Below are 24,494 nucleotides of genomic sequence, written 5' to 3' on the forward strand. Positions count from 1 at the left end.
GGGAGAAGTAGAAAGAGCTGGGTTTTAACCTTTCTCTGGGTCATCTTTTCCACTCCCTCTGTTTGCCTTTCCAAAGAAAACTCCAGAGAGCCTTCCATTTAGCTACAACTCCCTTTTGTCTTATGATTTTGTTCATTAGGACAATATCAATTTTGATATGGTTTAGCCCTTTCAATAGACTTCTAATTTATTGATCATAAAAAAAATTTCAAGTTTAGAGTGCTAATAATCAAGTAATTAGCGATGGTTCAAAAACAATGTGATTCTCAGTATCTCTACCATTTTGTCTGACATTCAACCATCATTGTGGAAGCAGAAGGTGATTATACAAGGCTGAGGACCATTTTTAGTTATGTTGTTGGTTTTTTTATTGTTTGTTTTTTGTTTCATCAGTTGCTATGGCCTATACATATATATAGCCAACAAGTTGATGAATCAATTAAATTATTAAAAAATAATTTTCTTTCAGACCTGAATTCTCTCAAATAAAGGTAGGGGAGCACTGAGACTGAGGGTAAGTAAAGACACAAAGGTAGAGCAAAGTCTTTATCCTTCACTATTTGGTCTAGAGGTCCTAGACTTCCCTGTAGTCCATGGTCCATAGCTCCAGCTCTACTTAGACATGAATTGGATTTCATCCTGGAGTGTTTTCCACAAATCATTCTTTGACTTGTGCCTCCACTCCAGGTTTTCTCTGCAAACCTCAGAAACTGATAGGTGTCTGAGGCTCCACAAATGTGGATAAAAAGGGCTTCAGTCCTCCTTGGGAGTACTCCAGTTAGCAACATCAATAAAATCCAAAATAGCCTTTATTTCAATGCATAAAGCAAAGGACTCATCCCAAAGTCCATAACCAGTCCAGATGCCTTTTCCCTCACCAGGGTACCACACCTCCACAGTCAGGGCCCCGGACAGTAGTCTACCACCCTGTTGTTGAAGTTCCCACCAAAATGAAACACACTTGGATTTGCTCAACTACAGGCCTTCCCTGACTGTCCAGAGATCCCACTACTCATGGTAGCAGCAAAGGCCAGAGACTAGGCTTGCTCTTCGTATCCTCATTCTCTCCTTCCAGTTCTGGAGCTATCTGATTATGCTCCTTTCTTTCCAGGAGTCTAGGCTCAAGAATTGAGCACCCACCAGGTGCCTCCCCAATCCAGGAAGTCGGGTCCAGGAGTTTTACCACTCCCCCTGGCTTTTGCCATCTCTGAGGCCAAGAGGTCTTGCCACTTCCCCCTCTGCACTATCTGTACTAGGACTGACCCTGAAGCTTTTTCATTACCCAAGCTACAGCCCCTAAATAATGCCTAAATGATGGTGCTTCTAACTCCTTTTCCTGGGAGTAGGCCACAAGCCTAGCTTAGCATAAGTAACTCCATTTTGGGCTTGACACAAGCATCCACGCCTGTGAGTTTCTTATCGGGTGCAGCCAGATGTGGCTCCACACGGCCAGCCTGCCAGCAATTAGCATAGAACTTAGACGTGACCAGTAGTGTGCAATGAAGTAGTTTCACGCTGTCAGGATTGGTGATACCCTGACTTTGGCAGGCTGCACCCCTAACCCTGCCTATGGGGAATAAATGGAGAGCCCAAACCCACTGGATCTGGGCTTCCTGGTTTGCCCACCTGGTGCTGTGGAGATGAGTTGGGAGCCTCCCTCCCCCAGAGAGAGCATTTGTTCACCTTAAGACTGTACTCCTGGGGCAATTAGCCTATAAAAGGGCAGGGCTCAATAAAACAGATCGGTATGCTTTCAAACCTCTCTGGGTATAAAGCCATTTCATTAAGCCTGAAAAGAATCTAGGCTGAATGGCTGCATTTTCCCTCTCTCAGGCTGAGAGCTCTTACCCCTGCATCTCCATGGCTACCATCTCCAGGCTGACAGGGTCCCTGAGGGTTTGTGCTGATGCACAGGTGTGTCAGCTATCAAGAGCCAGGGACCCGAGTCCATCCTCACTGGATAGTCTCGTTCTTTAACCTAGCCTCTTCCCAACCCTCCTCTTCTCTCTTTTCTCCACTCCCCTCCTCTCCCTTTCCCTCTTTTCCTCTTCTCCCCTCCTCCTCCTCCTCTTCTTTCTCTAAGTGACCTTCTCTGTGCTCAGTGATCATCTCTATGCTGACTTGCCACTCCTCTGCTTAAAAGCCTCCAGTGGCTCCTTGTTGCCTATAGGACAAACTACAAACCTCTCTGCTTCCCATTTAAAGTCCAACAGTCAGCCAATCAATAAATACTTATTAAGTGCCTACTATGTGCCAGACACTGTGTTACGTGATGGGGTTACAAACACAAAAAAGAAAGACAGTCGTCGTCCTTAAGGAGCTTACAATCTAATGGTGGGGATGATCCAGAAAAGAAAGCTGGAAAATGGGCATGGTGGAAGGAAAGGGAAGGCACTGTGGAGTGTGGGCATGTTGGAGACTTCCAAAGTCCATCCAAGTGGAAAGTGAAGAGATAGCAGGCTAAGGTGGCCTCCTTAAATGGAGGCAGGGGGATCCATCCTCCCCTCAGGCCCCAGCCTACCTTTGCAATCATGGTGGATGACACCCCTTCCATGTTCTCCCCAAACTGGCCCGTTTTCTATTCTTCAAAAACAGCATTCCATTTCCAAGCTGGAATGCAATTTCTCCTCACCTCTGTCCCTTCCAATCCAAATTCCAAGTTAGAAGCCTAATTCAGAGATTCTGCCCTGATCAGACTCCACTGTGAGTTTGGAACCCACAGCAGCACTTTGTGGGAATGGCATTGACAAACTAAAGCACGACTCTGTGCCCTATTGTGGTATGGAGGCGAGCCTGGGTTCTTGAAGGCTACGTATGCCAGCAGCACACCGACTGACCAAAGGCTCCAAGTGTGAACCTGCTGATGGTCTGGCTGTTTCTTTTCCAAAGACCAGCCTATTTAAATTCGGAGAGGATTCTCACCAGGTTGGCCAAAGGATCAGGAACTTTCTGCTCCAGTAGTTCTCAAAGACCACCCACTAAATTGTAAAGTGGCTCTGTTCTCCAGTGGTGGGTACTGAAAGATTAACATGTGGGAAGATGACCAGCATGGTGGGAGACAAGACCCTGTGAGGAATGGTTGAAAGAACTGGGACTTTCCAGCCAGGAAGAGAGAAAACTCATCAATCTACAAGCATTCACTGAACCTGGAATCAGGAAGGCCTGAATTCGAAAGTACCCTCAGATATTTACCAGCTGTAGCACCTTGAACAAATCATTTAACCTCTGTCTGCCTCAGTTTCCTCATCTGTAAAATGGTAATAATAATAGCACCTACCTTCTAGGGTTGTTGTGAGGCTCAAGTGAGGTAATATTTATAAAGCACTTAGCATAGTACCTGCTTCATCAATGTTTATTTCCTTCATAACTACCTATCCGTTACTTGGCAGGCATTGGTTGCTGTTGCTTGTTATTTGTCCTTTGTGCTCAGAGGATCATGACATCAGGGAGGTGCTGTCATGACATGCAAATGAACTGGATTTAAGTGAGGCAGGGCTGTGCCTCACTTTCTCCTCTGGAGCTATCTGGTCCAGTGGCCAGATATCAATCAGGATGACTGGAGATGGCCCAAGAAGCACTGGGGGTGGCAGGTATTGGAAATACAAAGGCAAAGAATAAAACAACCCCTCCTACTCTCCAAGAGCTAATAAGTGAGAGAGGAAGACAAGCAGTATATATGCAATGGGAAGACTGATCAGGGAGGGCCCAGTCCTTAGAGCACATTCAGAGTTGTCATTCCTGGCTCAGCACATGGGGCCTTGCTAGCCAATCCCCCCCATTACACATACATAAATATATACAGAACCAACATAAAGAGAATAGATACAAATAAATACCAGGTAATTGGGAAAGGGGACACTAGCAATAGGGAGGATTGGTAAAGACCAAGTAGAAGACGGTGCTTGAACTGATTCTTGAATGAACGAGACAGTGAGGCGGTAGGAGAAGGGGGAAAGCTTGTGGATGCTCTAAGTTGAAGGGATTCTAGTCCAGGTATGGATGAGTACTTCCCACCTCTGAGATGCTATGATTCTGACTTTCTCTTCTAGAATAGGTTGCACTCATGGCAGAAACTTGCCGGGTCCATAACCCAGAGTTTGAGGGATTAAAGCCATCCTCTGCTAAGCAAGGTTGTTAGAGAGGCAATGTGACATGGGAAATAAAACTCTGGACTCAAAGTCAGAAAGACATGGGTTCAAATCCCATGGCAAACATTTGAGCAAAGCACTTTTCCTCCCCAAGTCCTCATTTCCTCAGCTCTAACTCAATGGTCTCTGTGGTCCTTTCCAGCTCTAGGGACCAATGATTCGATGAACTCAATTTAATAATCATTGATTAAGCTCATGCTCCAGACCAGGCCCTGTCCAAGGTGTTGGGAAGCCAAAGACAGAAATGAAATAGTAACTGCCCTCAAGAAGAAGGAGAGAGGTTCTAATGTGTACACAGATAAGTAGATACAAAGTGATTTGATGGAAAGAGAGAGACAGAGACAGAGAGACAGGGAGAGATAGAGATATAGACAAAGTAATTTGATGGAGGAGAGACAAAGTGGGGGAGGGAGAGTGAGGGAGAACAGGAGGAGAGGTGAAGATGGGAAAGGTCTCAAAAGGGAGGCAGCACCTGACCTAAGCCTTGAAGAAAGAGAAGGTGAAAATGAGAAGAAAGATTATTGTAGGCATTGAGGCCAACCTGTGCAGAGACACAGAGATGAGAGATGGAAAACCAAGTTCGGGGGATTTCTAATAGCTCAGTTTGACTAGAAAAGTGTGCAAATGGGGAGTACAGTAAAATAAGTGTGGAAAGTAGATGGGAGCCAGATTGTGAAGGACTTTAAATGCTAAGCTGAGGATCCCGTGACTTAGGCCATGAAGCCAGTGAAGGGAGTAGCATAGTCACTTTGGCCCAGTTATTTTGGCACTTGTGTAGAGGACCATAGGTTTGACGATCTAGAGCTGGGAAAGACTTCAGAGTTCATCAAGTCCAACTCCCTCACTTTTATAGATGAAGAAACTGAGGCAGAGGTGGGATTTAAGTTCAGGTCCACTGATTCTCAGTTCGGGGTTCTTTTCAATATACTGTGGAAGCTGGAACCAGAGAGCCCAGCTAGGGAAAGGCTATTGAAATAGTCTGGGCAAGACCTGAGGAGAGTCTGAACCAACATGGTAGCCATGTAAGTGAAGAAAAGAGGTTAGATGTGAGATTTGTCTTGGAGCTAAGACCAAGGATATGCTGGAGCCATCCCATGCCAGCTCATGAGAACCAATTGTTAAATTTTCAGTGTAAGCATCTACACCTCAGAAATTGACAAATGCCACAAATCAGGGTTTGATTTATTAGTTTCTTGATTGTCCAGACTTAAGAAACTGATGGAGATAATATTAGCAATGCAAATTAAACTGAAAAGTTTGTCTTGCATACATTGGGAGAAGGGGAAGAAAAATGAAGCCGATTGTTAAACATTATCAGAATCCCTCTGGGTAGAATACACAAGAGTTGGCGATCGATTGAGTTTAGAGGATGAAGAAGAGTAAATTGTCAAAGGTGACTAAGAGAGAATTCCAGCCTCTTCCCATGAGCATGCTCTACATTCCTACCACACCTGTTCTACTCACTCTTCTTGGATCTTTTCCTCCCTTCTCCCCAACTTCATGTTCTTGTGCGTGCTGTTCCCCATGCCTGTATCTCCACTCTCCATATCTACCTCTTGACATCCTTGTGTTCCTCCTCTGTAGCTCCCCCTGATTCCTTCCTCCCAGCTAGAAGCAACCTTGCACCTCCCAAGCTGTTCTCCCCGGCCTCTCTGGACATTTTATTAACCTGTATCTAGATATTTCACATTCATGTCTGAACCCTCTTGTTAGATGGTAAGTAGTGCTGAGCGTGGTGCTCTGCACACAGTCAGTACTTAATAAATACTTGCTGAATTAAATTCAAGTCGCTACTCTGACAGATTCATCAGCTCATCACTTCTCTCCTGGACTATGGCAATAACTTCTTAACAGGTCTCCCTGACTCTCGTCTCTCCCTTCTCCAGCCTCCATGCCAATGCTTAAGTGACAGGTGAGAGGGAGAAAGCTCCTTTAGATCAGAGATTGGTTCACTTTTGACTTTGTTTCCTTGGCTCTTAGCACAGTGCCTGGCACACAGTAGGGGCTTACTAACCACTTGTTGATCAATTGCTAGATGAATCAGTAGTCCTAAAGCATATCTCTGATGCTGTCTGTTGGATAAACTCCCATGGCTACCAGCTCAAGCTTCACCTATGAAGTTCTCTGTTTGGCATTTCAAACCCTAAGTCACCTGGCCCCAGCTGACCTTACTAGGCTTATTACATATTTCTCCCCTTCACACATTCTTCTGTCTAGCCAAACTGATCTTCTTACTGCTCCCCACACCTCTCTCTCTCTCTCTCTCTCTCTCTCTCTCTCTCTCTCTCTCTCTCTCTCTCTCTCTCTCTCTCTCTCCCCTCCCCTCCATATCTTTGTCCTGACAGTTGTCCCCGCCTCCACCTACAATGCCCTCCTTCCTCACTTCTACCTTTTAGGGTCCTTAGCTTCCTTCAAAGCCCAACTCAAGGCGCCCTCGTACATGAAGTCTTTATGGATCCCCACCCCAGCCCCCAGTTGTCTTCCTCCCCAAATCACTTTGCATCAATGTGCCCATATCCTATATATGCTCATATGTTTACATGTTATCAATTGTCATCTCCTTGAAGACAGGGTCCATTTCCTTTTTTGTATTTGTACCCTCAGTGCCTAGCGCCCAGTTAACACAGAATAAATACTTATTGATTCATTGAGCTGTCTCCCCCTATATGGTGACTCTCCCTATAGGATGTACGCTTCTTCAAGGCAGAGACTGTTTCATTCTGTCTTTGTTTCATTTTGCCCCTAGTCCAGGGTCTGACACACAGTAGGCACTTCGGTTGATTATCTCCTGGAATAGATCATCATCCCCTTGAGAACAGGAATTGTTTTGTCTTTGTTCTTGTACCCTGAGAATCTTGCATGGGCTTTTAAAACGCTTGTAGGTTGACCTTTGAGAGGAAGAACCTTTGGAAGAGATAGCTTTAGGACAGTAATTTCTCTCTTCAACTTTTCAACACCCATCCTGCAGTTTCTCTCTCTCTCTGTCTCTGTCTCTCCTCTGTCTGTGTGTGTGTGTATGTGTGTGTGTGTGTATGTGTGTGCGTGTGTGTGTGCGTGTGTGTGTGTGTGTGTGTGTGTGTTGGGCAGGGGTGAGGACATGCTATTTTGTTTCCTCTAAGGAGGAATTTCCAGGCACTTTGCAAGGAGCTGATTCCAACAGCTTGGGTACAGGGCTGGGGGCTGGGGAAAGTCAGAGGGGGGCAGACATGCCTTGGTCCTTGTTGGCCCCACGCTTCACACACCGTATCAAGATGGATGAGAAGTCCGGGGTTTTCCTCTCCAAGCTAAAGAAGCCAGTATTCTGGATCCTAGCACTGTCATCCATCAACTTGATGGAAGTTCAGAAAAAATTAAGTCCCCCACCTAAACATATCACTGCTCTCTTTTGTCTGCCTTCAAGGGGGAGAGGGCAGGGTGGAGGGTGGTTTGGGGGGCCCTGATGAGGGGGAATGGAAAAAAGCAGGGAGGGGAGAAGGAAGGGGGAAGGTAGGAGGCAATTGTTGTCCAATTCCCCCTTCACACATCTGCCTTGTAAATAGGGACCCAAGCTGCATACTGATTTCCATTCAACAGCTGCTCTCAACAGAGACATTTCCAATCTCTTTTTGCTTTTGTCACATTAGTGGGAAGTGACCGGCAGTGTTTGTGGCCTCTCTGGAGTCCCACAAGAGTCAGCTTATTCACTCCAGTGGCAAGCTGCCAAGTACAACTCGTTCTCAAACACAGCAGCTCTGAGAGCTGAGATTATCAACCTCAACCCAATAGTGGCTTAGCAGGAGGCAGGATAGACTGTTGATTAGGGACAGCATCTGCTGGGGAAAAGGCACCTCTGCTAGCCAGCTTTGCTTTGTCCCTCCTGCCTTGGGCCCGAGCTATTCAGGGCTCCCTTGATCAACCTCTTCCACCCGAATCCCTTGCCCTGAGTCACAGCAGATGTGATTCAATGGCCGCTGCAGACATCACACCAACCCAAAGCCAGAGATGAGCAGTGACTGTTGCTCCTTCCCATTCAGAGCTCTTGCCCCTCTGATATTAGCAGAATCCAAACCTTGTTTACAATGGACACTTGGATCCGGTCGATACCCAAGGCAAGGCTCTGGTAGCCTGTTAGCCAAAGGCCCTGGTTTATTATTTATTTGTTTGTTGGGTTCTTATCAGTGGTTTATTATTAATGAGAGTTTTAAGGCAGTGGACAGAGAGTCAACCTTGAAATCAGGAAGACCTTAGTTCAAATCTGGCCTCAGACACTTACTAGCTGTGTGACCCTGGGCAAGTCCCTTAACTTCCCAGAGTCCTAGGAAACTCTCTAAGGCTACACATTACAGGTGAATTGCCAAGCTACATAAATGGGGGATGTTCCCACTCCAATGAAATCACAGGTCCGAGTCAAATATCTGTCTCTAGATTATTTATATCTTTAGCTACAGAGAGAGATAGCGTGCCATAATGGATAGTGTACTAGACTTGAGGTGAGAAAAATTTGGGTTCAAATGCCTCCTCTGACATACCCTGGCTCTGTGACCCTGGGCAAGTCACTTCTGTCAAACTCAAATAACCACTGAATCAGATAGAAAGATCCCCACAGGCTGTATACATTGACTTAGAAAACCACATATTAACATTAGTTATGTTCTACTGTATTTTTATTTGTTTTCTTAAATATTTCCCAATTACATTTTAATCTGTTCCCAGTAACATTTGGGACCAAGCAGTCACTGGCATGGGTGTGCCACTTTGCATCAGTGCAGAAAATTTTCACTCTAAAAATTCCCCCTCTCCAGTGAAACCAGAGGGCTGCATCAAATAGAGATTCCTATCTTATTCCTATGTAGTTCAGTCGTTTATCAGTTGTGTCTGAATTTTTGTGACTCCATTTGGGGTTTTCTTGGCCAAGATGCTATAGTGGTTTGTCATTTCCTTTTCCAGTTCATCTGAAAGATGAGGAAACTGAGGCAACATGGCAAAGTGACTTGCCCAGGATCACACAGTAAGTATTTGAGCTTGGATTTGAACTGAGGTCTTCCTGACTCTAGGACCTGATTGTCCCTTTACATACTGAGGCAAACAGAGTTAAGTGACTTTCCCAGGGTCTCACAGCTAGTGTCTGAAGCCAGATTTGAACTTACAAAAAGGAATCTTCCTGACTCCAGACTCACTACTCTATCTACTTCGCCAACTAGCTGCCTCTACATATTTATACCTGTGTCTATATTACAAAAGAGACAGAGTGGTACAGTGGATAGAAAGCTAGCCCTGATGTCAAGAAAACATGGGCTCAAATCCTACCCCTGATACACCCTGGCTGCGTGACCCTAGGTAAATCGCTTAACCTCTCAGTGCCCTCAAGTACTAGACTATAAATTGTAGAGCTATTGCTGATCTGAATTGGTAGAGGGAATTTCCTCACTGGGACTTTCCTACACTGATGAAATTAGAGGAATAGTCCAAAATGAAGAAAGAAAAAAAGCGTGAGCATGTGTCACTTGGAGGCACCTCTCCAGCTTCCACAGCAGGTCCTCTGGACGAGGCTACCCCAAGTTCAAGGTACTCTGTGGGGCCACATCTGCTTACAATCCCATGCTGATATGTTTCCTTTTCCTAGTTAGCTTTGAACAATTAGTTCAAAACAAAGGCATTTAATAAAATAGCTTACTAAGAAAATTTTCTCCATAAATTTAGGGAAGAGCATTACACAATAAACATTGTCAGTGGGAAAAGTGGGCATGCACATGGAACATGTGTGTGGACAGAACATGTGTGAACAGGGTATACATGTGGAGCAACACATATGTAGCCAAGACATAGGCATGGAAAGGCATACACATATGCCAAGGCGTTATGAGCAGAGAGGCAAATCCCACCTCTAGTACTGCAGGGCTACTGAGGTCTTGTGGTAATTTGCCTGCCCTTCTCCTTTGCAGCTTGATCCCAGTTTGTCTCATGTAACCACTGCTTTATGGTGTTCTGCTGGTGCTGTGCTCCCTGCAACTCACTTCCAGGCAGAGACACTTCTTCCCCATACCTCTTCCATGATCTCTCTTTTAGCTTAAAGTCCATAGATTTTTTTTCTTTTAGAAAGACTAACATACCACCCAGGTATTTGATTAGGGAAAAGCCTTTAACAGATTTTCTTCCCACAAAGATGGTCTATATGTTGCCTGAGTCTTGTCTCAAATGGTCATTTACCCCAGTCTCCAGGCTCTTTGATACATAAAATAGTCTTTCCTAACTCCTCTACTTCTTACTAAGAGTAGGGTCTCTGTAAAAAACCCTACTTTGATTTATGGTTAGAATTTCCATCCCTGCTTAATTTCCAAATGATAAACTGTATCCAGTTTAGATGCTGACCAGAAATTGTCCAAATGTCTCAGGGTTTAGGGACCCCCAGTTTTCCAATCCCCAAACTCTTTTGGTCTATTGTACAAAGGAAGGGAAGAGGGGAAAATGCACAGGAATGGATTCTAAGCCCAAGGGGCAACAAGTCATCCTACAAAGATTATAATAGCTAATATTTATCTAGTGCTCTGTAGTAACGGCAGCTAGGAGTCACAATGGAGCGCTGGGCCTGGAGTCAGGGAGACTCATCTTCCATATGTTCAAATCCGGCTTCAGACACTTTCTAGCTGTGTGATCCTAGGCAAGTCACTGCACCCTGCTTGCCTCAGTTTCTTCATCTGTAAAATGAGCTGGAGAAGGAAAAGGAAAATCACTCTAGCATCTTTGCCGAGAAAACCCCAAATGGGGTTGTGATGAGTAGGATGCAACTGAAAAATGCCTGAACAACAAACTTTATAGTACACAAAGAAATTCATATACGTTACATTACCTCCATTCATCTTCAGGACTGATAAAAGCATTGAGGTAGGCTTTGCAGATATGAGTATTTCCACTTTTGAGATGAAGAAACCTCTTCTAGAGGTCAAGAGACCTGCTCATACTCACATAGCTGTACTACCTTGCTTGACTAATTGATCAGTTCCCATGGATTCAATTACCATCACTTTGCAAATGATTCTGTGATCTATTGATCCAGCCCTAACCAGTTTACTGACTTCCAGTCTCAAGCAGAACCAATTTCCTATAGACACCTTCAACTTAACATACCCCAAATGGATCTTTTCTCCCAAACCCTTCCCCCTTCTCAATTTCTTTATTGCTTTCAATCCTCCCAGATACCGTCCTCCTAGTCACCCAGGCTTGCAAGCTTAATATCATCCTTGACTCAGCTTACATATCCAGCCTGTTGCCAAGGCTTGTTGTTTCTACTTTCATATCAAGTCCCTTCTATCCATGCACACAGCTGCCACCTTGGTTCAGGCCCTCATTGCCTCATACCTAGACTATTGTAATAACCTGCTGAAGGGTCTCCTGGCCTCAAGTCTCTCCCCACTTCAGTTCATCTTCCATTCAGCTGGGAAATTAATCTTCCTAAAGCACAGGTCTGAGCATATCACCACACACACACACACACACACACACACACACACACACCATTCAGTAAATTCCAGTGGCTCCATCCAGGATCAAACATAAAATTGTCTGTTTGGTTTTTAAAACTTTTCATAATCTGGCCTCTTCCTACCTTTCCAGTCTTCTTTTATCCCCTACTCCTCTCCACATACTCATCAGTCCCACCATATTGACTTCCTTGTTTGTTATTCCTTGATCAAGACACTTCATGTCCACTCTCCATGTCTTCCTTTCCTCTACTTCCTGGCTTCCTTAAAAGCCCACTTTCTGCAAGAAGACCTCCCTTGAGATTTTCTCCTATGTATACTGTCTATAGCTTGTCTGTATATACTTCAGCACGTACTGTCTTTCGCATTAGATCAAAAGCTTCACAAAGGCAGGGATTGATTTTGTCTTTCTTTGTGTCCCCCAGGACTCAGACTGGCTCATAGTAGGAACTTAATAAATGCTTGATGACTTGATAGCCAGTGAGTAGTACAGGTGCGTCTAGTGTCCCAGTTTTCTTTCTGATTCCTAGTCCAGCATCTCTTCCATTATATCACATAGTAGAAGAAAGTAAACATAGTTTCCGAGCATCATCTGTCTGGTGGGTTACTATGCCACCGAAAAGTCACTGAAAAGGTTCTCTGCCTTTGGGCTTCACTAGATGACTAGACGGATATTCATTCTCTGGTTGTCATATGGGAACACTGGTCATGGTCAGAGATGTCAACACCTCCTGTAGGTGAATCTTGATTCAGGGGATAAAGGCTCCATGAACTAGAAATGAAGATAGCTTTTCTGAGAGAAGGGGGTGGCAATTAAGTGGTGTGATCATTTGACGTGACTGGCAAGGCTAGGCGGTGACAGATCCTGTCACTGGGGCTTGGGTCTCCAGGCTAGGGAATAGAGAACAAAACAAGGAGAAATGAAGCAGAGGAAGGGGAGATTGAGGGGGAGGGGGGAGAATGAGGGCACGAGACTGAGTGGGAGAATCTGTGTGCAACCGAGACTGTGTCTGTAATTGGACCATGATGGTGACTATTTTTTAGGCAAATTGTTTTCATTGGAGATGTCTTCATTTATTTCTGGAGAGACAGTCGAGTGTAGTAGAGAATGTAATGGCCTGGAATTCAGGAGACACTGGATGCCAACCTGAACTTCTACACTGTGGGAATCTGGGCAAGCCAACCAATCAGTAAACATTTGATAACTAACTATTCTGTGTCCAGCATTGTGCTGGGGAAGCAAAGACAAAAAATAAGCCATCTTGGTCCTCCCAGAGCTTTTCTTCTACTGGGGGAAACTGCTATAGAGGAAGACATAGGGATCGATCAATCATTTGGCACACATTTATTAAGTAGCTACATATGCCTGGCACTGAGTGGGAAATGCAAAGACAAAAAACAAAAACAAAGATCCTGCCTTCAGGGAGTTTTTATTCTACCACAGGAAACAACATGCACGCATTTTAAATTTTAAAAATGCGTGCAAAATAAAGGCAGTCCAAATTTGTGGAAGGGGAAGAGAGAGGCAGTGCCTGCAGCCCTCAGATGGGCCCAAACAAAGATATTGTGCTTGAGCTGAACTTTGAAAGAAACTAAGGGTATAACTTACTTGATAGAGGTCAGAAGGGAGGACCCCCCAGGCAAGGGTACATGGGTACAGGAGTGGGTACATGCAGGGGCAGAGGCATAGAGATAGGGCCTACAGGGTCAGGTGGCTAAGAGGCAGCAGGAAGGATAGGCAGGCTTTCTCTCTGATCCTGGTTCCTCATCTAGAAAATCTACTTGCACTGCCCACCTGGCAGGGTGATTGTAAAGGAAAGCATGTTACCAACTTACATAGTGAGAGAAATGTCAATCCATGCCACTTCTCAATGAACTCCCATGCACTCAGACAGCACTAGGCTGGGCCCTGTGGCTGACACAAAGCAGTCACACGCTTATCCTTATACTCAAGGACGTTACAGTTTAGCTGAGGAATAAGATATCCATATGACAAATTCTGGAACAGTATGACAATAGCATGAGATGCCAGAAGGCAGGATGTGCTCAGTGCCAGATGAGTAGTACAGATGATCAGTGCTGTCAGAGGAGGGGGAGGAGAGAGACAGAAAGACAGAGAGAGAGGAAGAGAGAGAAAGGGAGAGGAAGGGAGGAGAGATGAGTGAAAGAGAAAAGAAGGAAGGAGAGATAGGAAGGGAAGAGAGGCAAGAAGGGGAGGAGAGTAGAGAGAGAGAGAAAAGGAAGGAGAGAGAGAGAATCATAGAGAAAGAAAAGAAGAGAGAGGGAGAGGAGAGGAGAGAAGAGGAGAGGAAAGGAGAGGAGAGGAGAGGAGAGAGAAATGAGATGGACAAGTGGGAGAGAAAGATGTGGTATTGGGGGGGAACCAGAGAGGATACTCTAAGGAGGTGGAACCCTGAGATTGCTAGGATTTTGCTGGGCAAGTGGAGTGGGGGAGCATGGGGCAAGGGGAGCAGTATGAGCCAAGGTAAGAATGCTCAAGGCATTTTGAGGGGATATTTCATCCACCTGCCTGGCCACAGAGTGGGCTGTGTGGAGTGCAATAGTGAGAGATTGGCCAGGAAAGGCAAGTTGAGGGCCAGATTGTGGAGGGTCTTGAATGCCCTGCTAAGGAACTTGGTTTTCATAATCATGGTAATCACAGTATTCAGAGCTGGAAGGGACCTCAGAGGGTCATCCACCACAGTTCATTCATTTTACAGAGGAGGAAACTAAGGCCCAGGGAAGGGACTTGCCCAAGGTCACTGAGGTAGCAGGTTGAGATTTGAGCCCAGGTTCTCCTCTGACTCATGCTCTTTCCATTCTATCCCTCTCTGACCATGCTGTCCTATATAGCTCAGTAACAGAAATTCTATCCATCTTCAGAGAACAAACCTAGTTAAACCTGGAGAAACTCCTCACCAAATTTCTCTCTGGGCTCTAACAACTCTCCAAGACCTTCTAAAAAGAAATGGAGGGTTCGTAAGCTGCATTAGGTGGAAAGAGTACACACCCGAATGAAACCACAGGTCATTGACGTATTAAAGTCAGTCAGGGATGAAGAAGCTTTTTCTACCGAGAGCCACTGACCCATCGAAAAAATCAATCAAGGGGCGTACTGAAGGAAAAAAAAACAACTGAATTTAGCTGGTTTTGAAAAAGAGAAAAATACAGCTAGGTCCCGATTAGAGAGAAGAATGAATCCCATGAAATGATCACATTATTCAAATCCATATCTTATATTTCCATTGGACTGGAGCCAATGACTATATTTTACATGATTACAATTCCAATAATGCGAATTCAAATTTCAAATCCCACTTCAGGGGATTCATTATTTGCACTAATCTGGACCTGACTGCAAGAGGTCAAATTTGCATGCTTTCTAAACTTAAAAATAAGTTGCATAGAATTCTTTCCAGCATTTGAAGGAGTTGTGATTTTGATAGTATGTGTAGTCACTACACCAATACAGATATCGATCCATCTACAATTTTGAAACTAGGCTTGAGAATTGTATGGCTGAAAACTTCATTACCTTGCAAACAGATCTCTCCTGTATAGCCCTTGGAACTTAGGATCCTAGATCTAGGTCTAGAAGGACCCTCAGAAGCCATCTGCAGCTGACAAAACTGAAGCCAGGAGGGGCGGAGCTGTCCAAGGTCATACAAGTTATAAGTAACAGAGTCAGCATTTGAACCCAGGTCTGCTGCCTTCAGAGATAGTGCCCTTTTCACCACACCACAACTGCCGTAGCCTGTCACTTTGATTGAAACTGCCAGGATCGTCGATTTCATGACAGAAGAACCTTTAGGGAATATCTAGACTAACCTAGACAGGGAAGGAAACTGAGGCCCCATGAGATTAAATGACTTCCCCAAGGTGATCTAGGAAGCAGTTACAGAGGCCACATTCAAACCTACAGCCTCTGATTTAAAATCCACGCAGCAGAGTTTCCTATACCATATTGTCCATCCACTTCATCACTGACATTCTCCCTACCCTGTTTGTGACTTGCAGCACAGCACAAGAAGCTTTTCCTGGTCAAACCCTTAGCTATTTTTCAAGCCAAACTGGTGAGATGCAAGAGAGAAAAGCTAATGCTTTTTGTGTTGTCCCAGGAAGTGAAGGGATAAAGGTGAGGTTAACTGATAGAAAAGCTGGGGCTGACGGGAGATAGGATCACCTCCTTCTGCGTACAGCTTTCAATGGAGCCGCATTCTTTTGGGGAAATACTATTACTCTCCAGAGTGACATTTGGGAGGCAGGGCAGCCATAGCAGCCCACATCCAGCTGGGGCCTGCCTTCCAGAAAGCAAACCTCACTTCCCAGAAAGAGTACCAGTTTTATAGTTAGGGGATCTGGGTTCAGATGTCGCTTCCAACATTTACTAGCTGTGTGATGTTGGGCAAGGCTCTTCACCTCCGTGGACCTCAGTTTCCTCCTCTGTAAAATAAGAGACTTGGATTAGCTGGCCTCTGAGGTACCTTTCAGTTCTAGATGTAGGACCTTATGAGCCTAGTACCAGGAAAAGAGGGCAATGTACCATTTTCCCACTGCATGATGGGATGCTCCAGCTACTAGTCCAGTGGCCCTTGACAGATGTGTAGAAAATCCCCTTTAAGAACATGTGCAATCCAAACCTACCAAGATATGTGATTTCAGCTGTTCCACGGATGCTACTAGGATGTCAGTGGGAAACCCCAAACACTTAGGGCCCTTTAAGGTTCACAAAGGAAGCTGGGAGAGGCTAGGGGAAAGGAGAGGGAGATATCAGGGCCAAAGCATTCTTCTCCCCCAACCCCCTCTCCACTCCAAGCAATTTCTTCTCAGGAGTTTGGCTAGAGGCTTCTTTCACTAAGCTGCTAGATGTACAAATCCCTGGGTTCTAAACTGGTTCATTATTTTATAAATGACTCACAGGATGTGATCACATTTCTTCAGCCAATCCAAATGCATTTCCTGTGCAACAACACTTTAATTCATCTACTACTTTCTAAGGACTTCAAAATCACTCAAGAACTTTTTGAACCTAGGGTAAAGCCTTTGATCGGCTGATCGATCCAGGAGAGGTGTTTGGGCTGTGTTTGTGACTAGTTCATTGATTGATTCAGTGGAGGTGTTTTCATCTGAAAGAGACATTAAGGTATAGCATCATCTCAGTCACTTTGAGTGAAATGCAGTGATTTGATTCATTGGCTCAATCATTCCCACACTTACATCAAGGAAGGGAAGAGACCATTGCTTGGGGTAGATGAGAAGAAGATAACTCATTAATGGAGGAAGTCAGAGCTACTCAGTTCATATATTACATCTGCTTTCTCTACCATGGATAATGGCCATTCAACTAAGAAAGCTAGAGCGAAAATGGCTAACAGGAATTTGCTACTCAACATAAAGTGATAGTTGGCCTTGATGAATTAACGTCTCTTGACCCGAATGAACTATATCCTTAGGTACTGGCAGGATGGGCAGGTGTGATTGCTGAGCCACTATCAGTGATATTTGAAAGAAATCTGAGCTTTTCTTTTTTTTTTTTTTTAATCACTCTGTGGAGAATGGAGAGGTAACACAGGGCTGACGAAAGACATGAGCTGCTCTAGTATTCAAAGATGGGAAGATAAGAGCGTTTATAGAAACTATAGGCCTATGAACCATGCTTGTGGAAATTCTAGAGCAGATCATTAAAGAGATGATTGGTGAATAGCTAGAAAGAGAAGCTGTGGTTACAAATAGCTAACATGGCTTCATTGAGAACAGGTCATGCCAGGTTTATATCATTTCTTTTTTTGACAGGATTATTTAAACCAATAGATCAGGAAAATGCTGAATAGATGAACTAGGTCTTAACTGAGTATTTGATAGATTGCCCCATACTATTCCTGTTGAAAGGACAGAGACATGGGCTTAGCTATGGATCAGGGCTTCTTAAACTTTTGCCACTCACGACTCCTTCAGTGCTTCTTAAACTCATAGGTTGCAACCCCATACAGGGTCATGACCCACAGTTTAAGAAGTGCAATGGATGGTACTGGTAGATAAATTTGGAACTGGTGGAATGACTGGACCCAAAGAACAATCGTGAATAGTTTGATGTCAACTTAACATCGTCTTCAATGGAATGCTCTAGGGATCTTTCTTTGGACCTGTGATAATATTTATCAATAACTTGAAAGGTGACATAAGGTCTTTTCTCATCCTCCACTCACTAGTTCCCCTTCTCTCCAAAAATACTTTGTATTTCTATGTATTTCATATGTTTATATGTGCATATATGTCTTCCTCAATGGAATATAGGCTCTTTGATGACAGTGACAATTTCATTTTTGTAAATAAAATTCACAAACTTTGTGAATGAAAACTTACCTAAGCCACCATATCCCACTGGTAATAAACCATGCTTTGAATCTATCCACACCAGATATTGTACTATCTGCCCCACTGCTAGCATGTACTATTGGCCCCTCTCCACTCTACCTCTTGTCCTGGGATTCAGTATCAACACTACCTTTATTTTGGAAAAGATATCACAGTTAATTCTCCCAAAGTTCCACTTGACATTCCTGTGACTCCCTAAATGAAAACTCCCTTCCATGACTTCTGCTCCACTCCACACACTGTCTTCCCCCACTCCCACTGCAATATAAACTCCTTGAATGCTGTGATGACCTCTCTTGTGTACTGTATCCCTAGCCTCTAGCATAGTACCTTAGACATAATAGGCACTTTAAAATTTTCATTAACTGATTAAAGGCATATGTTATGAAATTTTTACATGACAGAAAACTGGGAGTGATAGCTAACATATTAGATGACAGATTCAAGATCCAAAAATATTTTGATAATCTAGAACATGGGGCTGGATCTAACAAAATGAAATTTAATGGGAATGAATTTCAAGTTTTACACGTGGACTAAAAAAATCAATTTCAGGAGAAATGCAAATTAAAAGGACTCTAAGATACCACATCACACCTATCAGATTGGCTATGACAAAAATGGAAAATGATAAATGTTGGAGAAGATGATGTGGGAAAATTGGAACACTAATACATTGTTGGTGGAGCTATGAACTGATCCAACCATTCTGGAGAATAATTTGGAACTATGCCTAAAGGGCTATAAAACTGTGCATACCCTTTAATCTAGCAATACCACTACTAGACCTGTATCCCAAAGAGATAATTAAAAAGGAAAAAGAATTCACATAAACAAAAATATTTATAGCAGTTCTTTTTGTGGTGGCAAAGAATTGGAAAGTGAGGGGATGCCCATCAATTGGGGATGGTTGAACAAGTTGTGGTTTATGAATGTAATGGTATTATTTCATAAGAAATGATGAGAAGGCAGATTTCAGAAAAACCCAGAAAGACTTACATGAACTGATACTGAGTGAAGTAAACAGAAACAGGAGAACACTGGACACAGCAAGAGAAACATTGTTCAGTGCCCAGCTTTAATAGACTTAGCTCTTATCAGCAGTGCAAGGATCTAAGACAACTCCAAAAGACTCATGATGGAAAATGCATCCTCATCCAGAGAAATAACTATGGAATCTGAATGCAGATAGAAGCAGACTATTGTCTCTATTTTTGTTTTTTTCTTTCTTGTGGTTTTCCCCCTTTGTTCTGATTCTTCTTTTACAACATAACCAATGTGCAAACATGTGTGATATGATTGTACTTGTATAACCTATAAAAAATCAATTTCATTGGCACATGATGGAGCATGCATGGCTAGACATCAATTTGTCTGAAAAAGATTTGGGAGTTTTAGTGGGCTACAATCTCAATGCAGTCAGCGATGTGATTTGGTAGCTAAGAAAGCTAATGCACTAAGATGCCTTCTGGGAATGGGTCTCCCTAAGAAAAGCTTCTAGGAATGGCACAGTGATAGCCCAATTATCTTCTGCCCTGCTCAGATGACTTCTAACCTAGTGGACTCAGTGTGAGCACTTTGGTTTAGGGAGGAAATTAAAAACTGGAGAGCCCCCAGAAGAGGTAAACCAGCATGGTGAAGGGCCCCAGCATCCATTTCTCATAAGACACCTGAGGGAATTGGGGGAGTTTAGCCTGTGGAAGAGAAGATTCAGGGGAAACCTGACAGCTGTGTTCAGGACATTTGACGGGCTGGCAAATGGAAGAAGGATAGCTCCAGAGAGCAGAAGAAAGAACAATAGGAGGAAGGTGCAAAGAGGTCAACTGAGGCTCAATATCAAGAAAATCTTCCTAACAATGTGAGCTGTCCCATCGTGGAAAGGTCTGCCTTGGGAAACAGAGGCTTCTCCCACTTTGGAGGTTCTCAAGTATAGACTAGAAGACAACCTCTTAGGTAAAGAATAGTGGGGAGTCCTTTGGTGTAAGGGTTGGACTAGGTAGCCTTCAAAGTCTCTTACAGCTTGAAGTTTCAGTGATTATAGGAGATGGTAGTTGGGTCTAAGAATGCCATAGAAATCCCCAAGACAGAAGGATGAAGAGGAAGCAGAGGGAAGGGAAGGGGGGAAGAAAGGAGGGGAGGCCCCTCCCTTTCTAGGATATGGCTTTCCTTTCAGACTCAGTTCTGCTACTAGAGAAAGAAAAATGGCTCCCCACCTCACTCATGCCCAGACTGAGGGTTATGTGTATTCATATGCATAAAGAAATGAGTCTGGGAATCCATTCGGTCTTTCTTTTGTCAGGCCTATGTAACACCCCTTCTGGGGTGCTCCTCTAGTTAAACATTTGTGCTTGCAGGTTGGGGCTCTTAGAGGGTGGCTATTTCTTTGGGAGCTAGGGAACCTGTGAATGGTTACATTTGCTACTGAAGCTTGTGGGGCCCCATCAGTGTGCTTCTCATTAAAAATCAACTCTTACACAAGGCTTTTACTGAGATGGTATAGTAAGAACACTTACTACATAGATTTATCCCCCAAATCTGGGATGTACTGTCCTACAAATATACAGTGTCTATGGGAAGTGTGGGTTTAAAACTTGAGTAGAATGGTAGTGAGGTACAAATATAGGATTCCCATGTGACCAAAAAAAGCTCATAACTTCCGGTACTGTAGAGTCTGGAAGCCCTTTCTCTCTTCATAGACTCCTTACACAGACCCCCTTTTGGTGCAACATCTCAGCTGGGATTCCAGGATCCAATCTTCCCCATAATCTCATTCTCAGTTTCCAGGGCTAGTTCCTTGAAGGTGCTCCCTCTCTCAAGTGACTATCTCTCTGTATCTATGTGTGTGTCTATTCTCTACTGGATGCAATTTCTCCTACTGAGGCAGTTAAGTAGCAGATAGAGTGGTGGAATTGGAGTCCAGAAAACTGGAGTTCAAATCCTGCCTCAAACATTTGCTAGCTGGGTGACTTTAGGCAAGTCTTCACCTCTGTCTGCCTCAGTTTCCTCATCTGCAAAATGGGGATAATAATAGCATCTACCTTCCCTAATTGTTGTGAGGATCAAATGACATGATATTTGTAAAGTATTTTGCAAACCTTAAAGCATATAGATATGATGGTAGTGGATGTTGATGTTGATGTTGCTAATGGTCCAGTGGCTTCAATGACGTGGATTACAGGAAATGAAATGAAAATTCTCCCTCCTCTAGATGCCTTGTGATACTGCTTTCTTCACTGCCTCCAACCTTCCAACCCGAGTTCCTCTACTGCTGAATAACTTGCTTCTTTTAAATATAGTCCCAAGGAGCCAGCCATAAAGATTTTTTTAAGGATTTGATATCAGATGCCTTCATTCAATGGTCAAGTCCCTAGAATCCTCTCTGGCTGATTAAAGAATGATTTTACCCACTGCTGTTGTGGGGAACAGCTCCTCAGCCCCTCCCTTACACTTTATAATTCCACTCTTGGCCTTCTGTAACAACATCAATGGAGATGTAGAGGGAAATCCCCTCCTTTAACACTTGTAAAAGTCCAGCATGGGTTCCCCCATTTTGTTCTTGCTCATTAATATCTCCAAGCCTCCAGTCTTGCTCAGCTAGACAAGATGTCTGTCTCCTTCTGGAAAACAGAATCCACCCCAGCCTCTCAATCTACATCTGTAAGCATTAAGTGAAATGCAACACATAGTTCAGGATTTCTGTTGGCCAACAGGGTGTGACCATATGTTAAAAACTGAGGCATACACATAAGAATTTTGGAAAAAGAATAATGCTTCCAAATTCTGAGCTACCCTTTTTTAAACAGACAGAACAGGATGATGGGGAGCAGAAAGTGAAAGGATTTACTGGGGCCAGAGAAACTTGATTTTTCCTGGAGGCAAGATGGAAAAGAGGGTAAAAGTGTACCACCATCTCTCTTCCCTGCCCATGCTTGATCATCAACGAACTTTTGCCCAGTTCATAGCTTCAGCTCAAATCGCTGCCCATCATTCTACCTGAGGAATTCTCACAGCCACTCATTCTGGATCAACCTCTGGAAGCTCATCATGGCTTCTCTCTGGCATCTTCTTCTTGTGACTTACTTGTGCTGGCCTTCTGCTTCTGTATTCTACTTCCTTGACATGGTTTCTTGCTTCACTTCACCCCTTCCAAGGTCAGGATCAGCGACACTGTAGATAGCCCATCCCCAGGTTAAGTCTAAAACCATAGGAACTTGGGATATGCTAGATCGAAGATATCCAACAGTAGGAAACTCTCTAGCTCCCCTGATCCATAGCCTATGTGGGCGGGGCCCCAAAAGACAGAGCTCCATTGGTCACCTTGGAGAAAACAGTAACCTTCAAGAGAACTCTTTCAGTTAAGTGGCAAGGTTGGAAGTTACATTTCTTTGACTTTTTAATTATTTTTTTCTGTTAACTAACATTTACCCTCCCTACCTCTCACCTCCCTTCCCCTTAATGTAGAAAAAGAAAAGTGAAACTCTTAAAACAAAAATGTATAGTTACACAAAACAAATTCTCACTTGCATTGGTTCCTTCCAAATGTATGTCTCATTCTGTATATTGAGCTCACCACCTCTCTTTCAGGAGGCAGCCACATTCTTCATCACTGTTCCTTTGGAATCATATTTGGTCAATGCATTGATCAGGGTTCTTTAGTCATTCAAAACTGTCTTTACAAAATTATTATTTTTGAATAAATGGTTCTCCTGGTTTTCCTCTTCACTCTGCCTTGGTTCATACAAATGGAAACCAGATTTTAAAGGGTTAAGAAGTAAATAAGAGGGAAGGAAAGGTAGGCATTGAGTGTGGGCAGTTTTTTTTCTAGATTTTGACTATGAACAGAAGACATATAGAATGATATCTTTAGGGGATAGCAGCGTCAAATAAAGATTTTGTTTTAGAGACAGGGGAGACCTGACCATGTTTATATGTAATAATAATTAACATTTATATATAGTGCTCACTATGTTTCAGACAATGTCCTAAGCCCTTTACAATTATAGCCTCATCAAGTCCACAACCCTGGAAGGCAGATGCGATTATTATTCCCATTTCACAGATGAGAAAACTGAGGCAAAGTGACTTGCCCAATGCCGTACAGCTAGTCTAAGGCTGGATTTGAGCTTAGGTCTTCCTGACTCCAGGCCCAGAGATCTGTACACTGTGCCACCTAGCTACCTGTAGTAGCAGGAAAGGAGCCAGTTGATAAGGAAAGATTAGAGATGGGGAGCAGGGTAAAAGGAAAGGAAGGATGATCTAAGGGTCTAGCAGTCAGGGGCGGGAAACCTGAGGCCTCAAGGATACATATGGTCCTCTAGTTTCTCAGGTGGGCCCGTTGAGGACCTAGAGGGCCACATGGAGCCTCAAGGCCTTAGGTTCCCCACCCCCAGTTCTACTTTCTGGAGGAGAAAAGAGGAAATGGGATCAAAGGCAAAAGATAGGGAGTTGGTCTTAGCAGAGAGAAGGGATAACTCTTTGTCAGAGACTGGAACAAAGGAGGAGTGAATGGGGGGATGGGCTGCATGCAGAGGTTTTGAAGGGCAAAACAAGAGAGAAGAGCAAGCTGATGGTGAATGTCCTACATTTTCCTAGCAAAGTGGGAGATGAGGTCCTTTCCTGAGAGGGAAGTAGATTATGGTGTAGGAGGTTTTAGGATGGGTTTGGAACACATGCTGTGGAGAGTCAGATAGAAAATTGATTAGGGAAGAATCAAAGAATTGACTCATAACAGTAAGAGCCCAGTAGAAATTGGATAACATAAATTTGTAGGGCATCCAGTCTATTGAATACCTGGTTGTCTCTTCCTCCAGAAATTCAGTTACTTGTTAAATACTGCAGAGGAAGGTACAGGACAGAGAAATGTTGCCTCCTCTACCTCCCCCAACTCCACTAGCCAGTGTATTTCATGGACATTTCTAGGGACTATGTGCCGGTCCTGTAAGAAGATTTTGTTTGGAAGGAGGAGTGGGTTCAGAATGAAAACTCTACCCAAACTCTGAGCCAAAGTCTATATAAACTCAAGACATGTTCAATTAAGGATCATGTGGTTGATTGTTCCATCCTGGGGGTTTCGAAGCATATATCTCCTCACATCCAATTCCAGGGATCCAGCTGTGACCAAATGTTTCATTTATGTGTCATGAAGCTGTGGCTGACACCATGTGGTTCTGATACAAGGCTGGATGCTAATATTGTCTGCGCTGAGCAGTCAACAACCTCCCTTAGATGGTCTTTTTTAAAAATTTCCATTGATATCTTTTCTTTTTTACATGACCTCCATTTCCCAATGTATCTCTGCCCTTTACCCTGGCCAGAAAGCCAGCGCCTATAACAAAGAAAGAGTACTCCAGTGGATTCAGGAGTCACCTCACAGGATGTGGAACATAGCCTATCTATACCTGCTCATCAGCCAGCAGCTCTTGTCCACTTTTTCCCCAAAGTTTGCCACAGGGAATCTACCCAACATGCTGGAAGCTTTCCCTTCTTTTCCCCAACATTGAGAAGATACCAGTGT

At 43.8% G+C, this 24,494-nt stretch overlaps 1 long non-coding RNA gene and 1 pseudogene across 1 annotated transcript in view; one reads left to right on the forward strand and one right to left on the reverse strand.

Moving 5' to 3' along the window:
• The window catches only part of LOC140515963 (N-lysine methyltransferase KMT5A pseudogene), a 137,325-nt pseudogene that overhangs the window by 22,938 nt on the left and 89,893 nt on the right, over positions 1-24,494 (forward strand).
• Positions 6,574-24,494, reverse strand: part of LOC140515964 (uncharacterized) — a 105,252-nt gene continuing 87,331 nt past the window's right edge. The window contains exon 5 of the long non-coding RNA XR_011971222.1: positions 6,574-12,496. This is a non-coding gene — a long non-coding RNA (uncharacterized lncRNA). The remainder of the gene's footprint in view (positions 12,497-24,494) is intronic.

Source organism: Notamacropus eugenii, chromosome X (assembly GCF_028372415.1).
Source record: "Notamacropus eugenii isolate mMacEug1 chromosome X, mMacEug1.pri_v2, whole genome shotgun sequence".
Taxonomy (NCBI): domain Eukaryota; kingdom Metazoa; phylum Chordata; class Mammalia; order Diprotodontia; family Macropodidae; genus Notamacropus; species Notamacropus eugenii.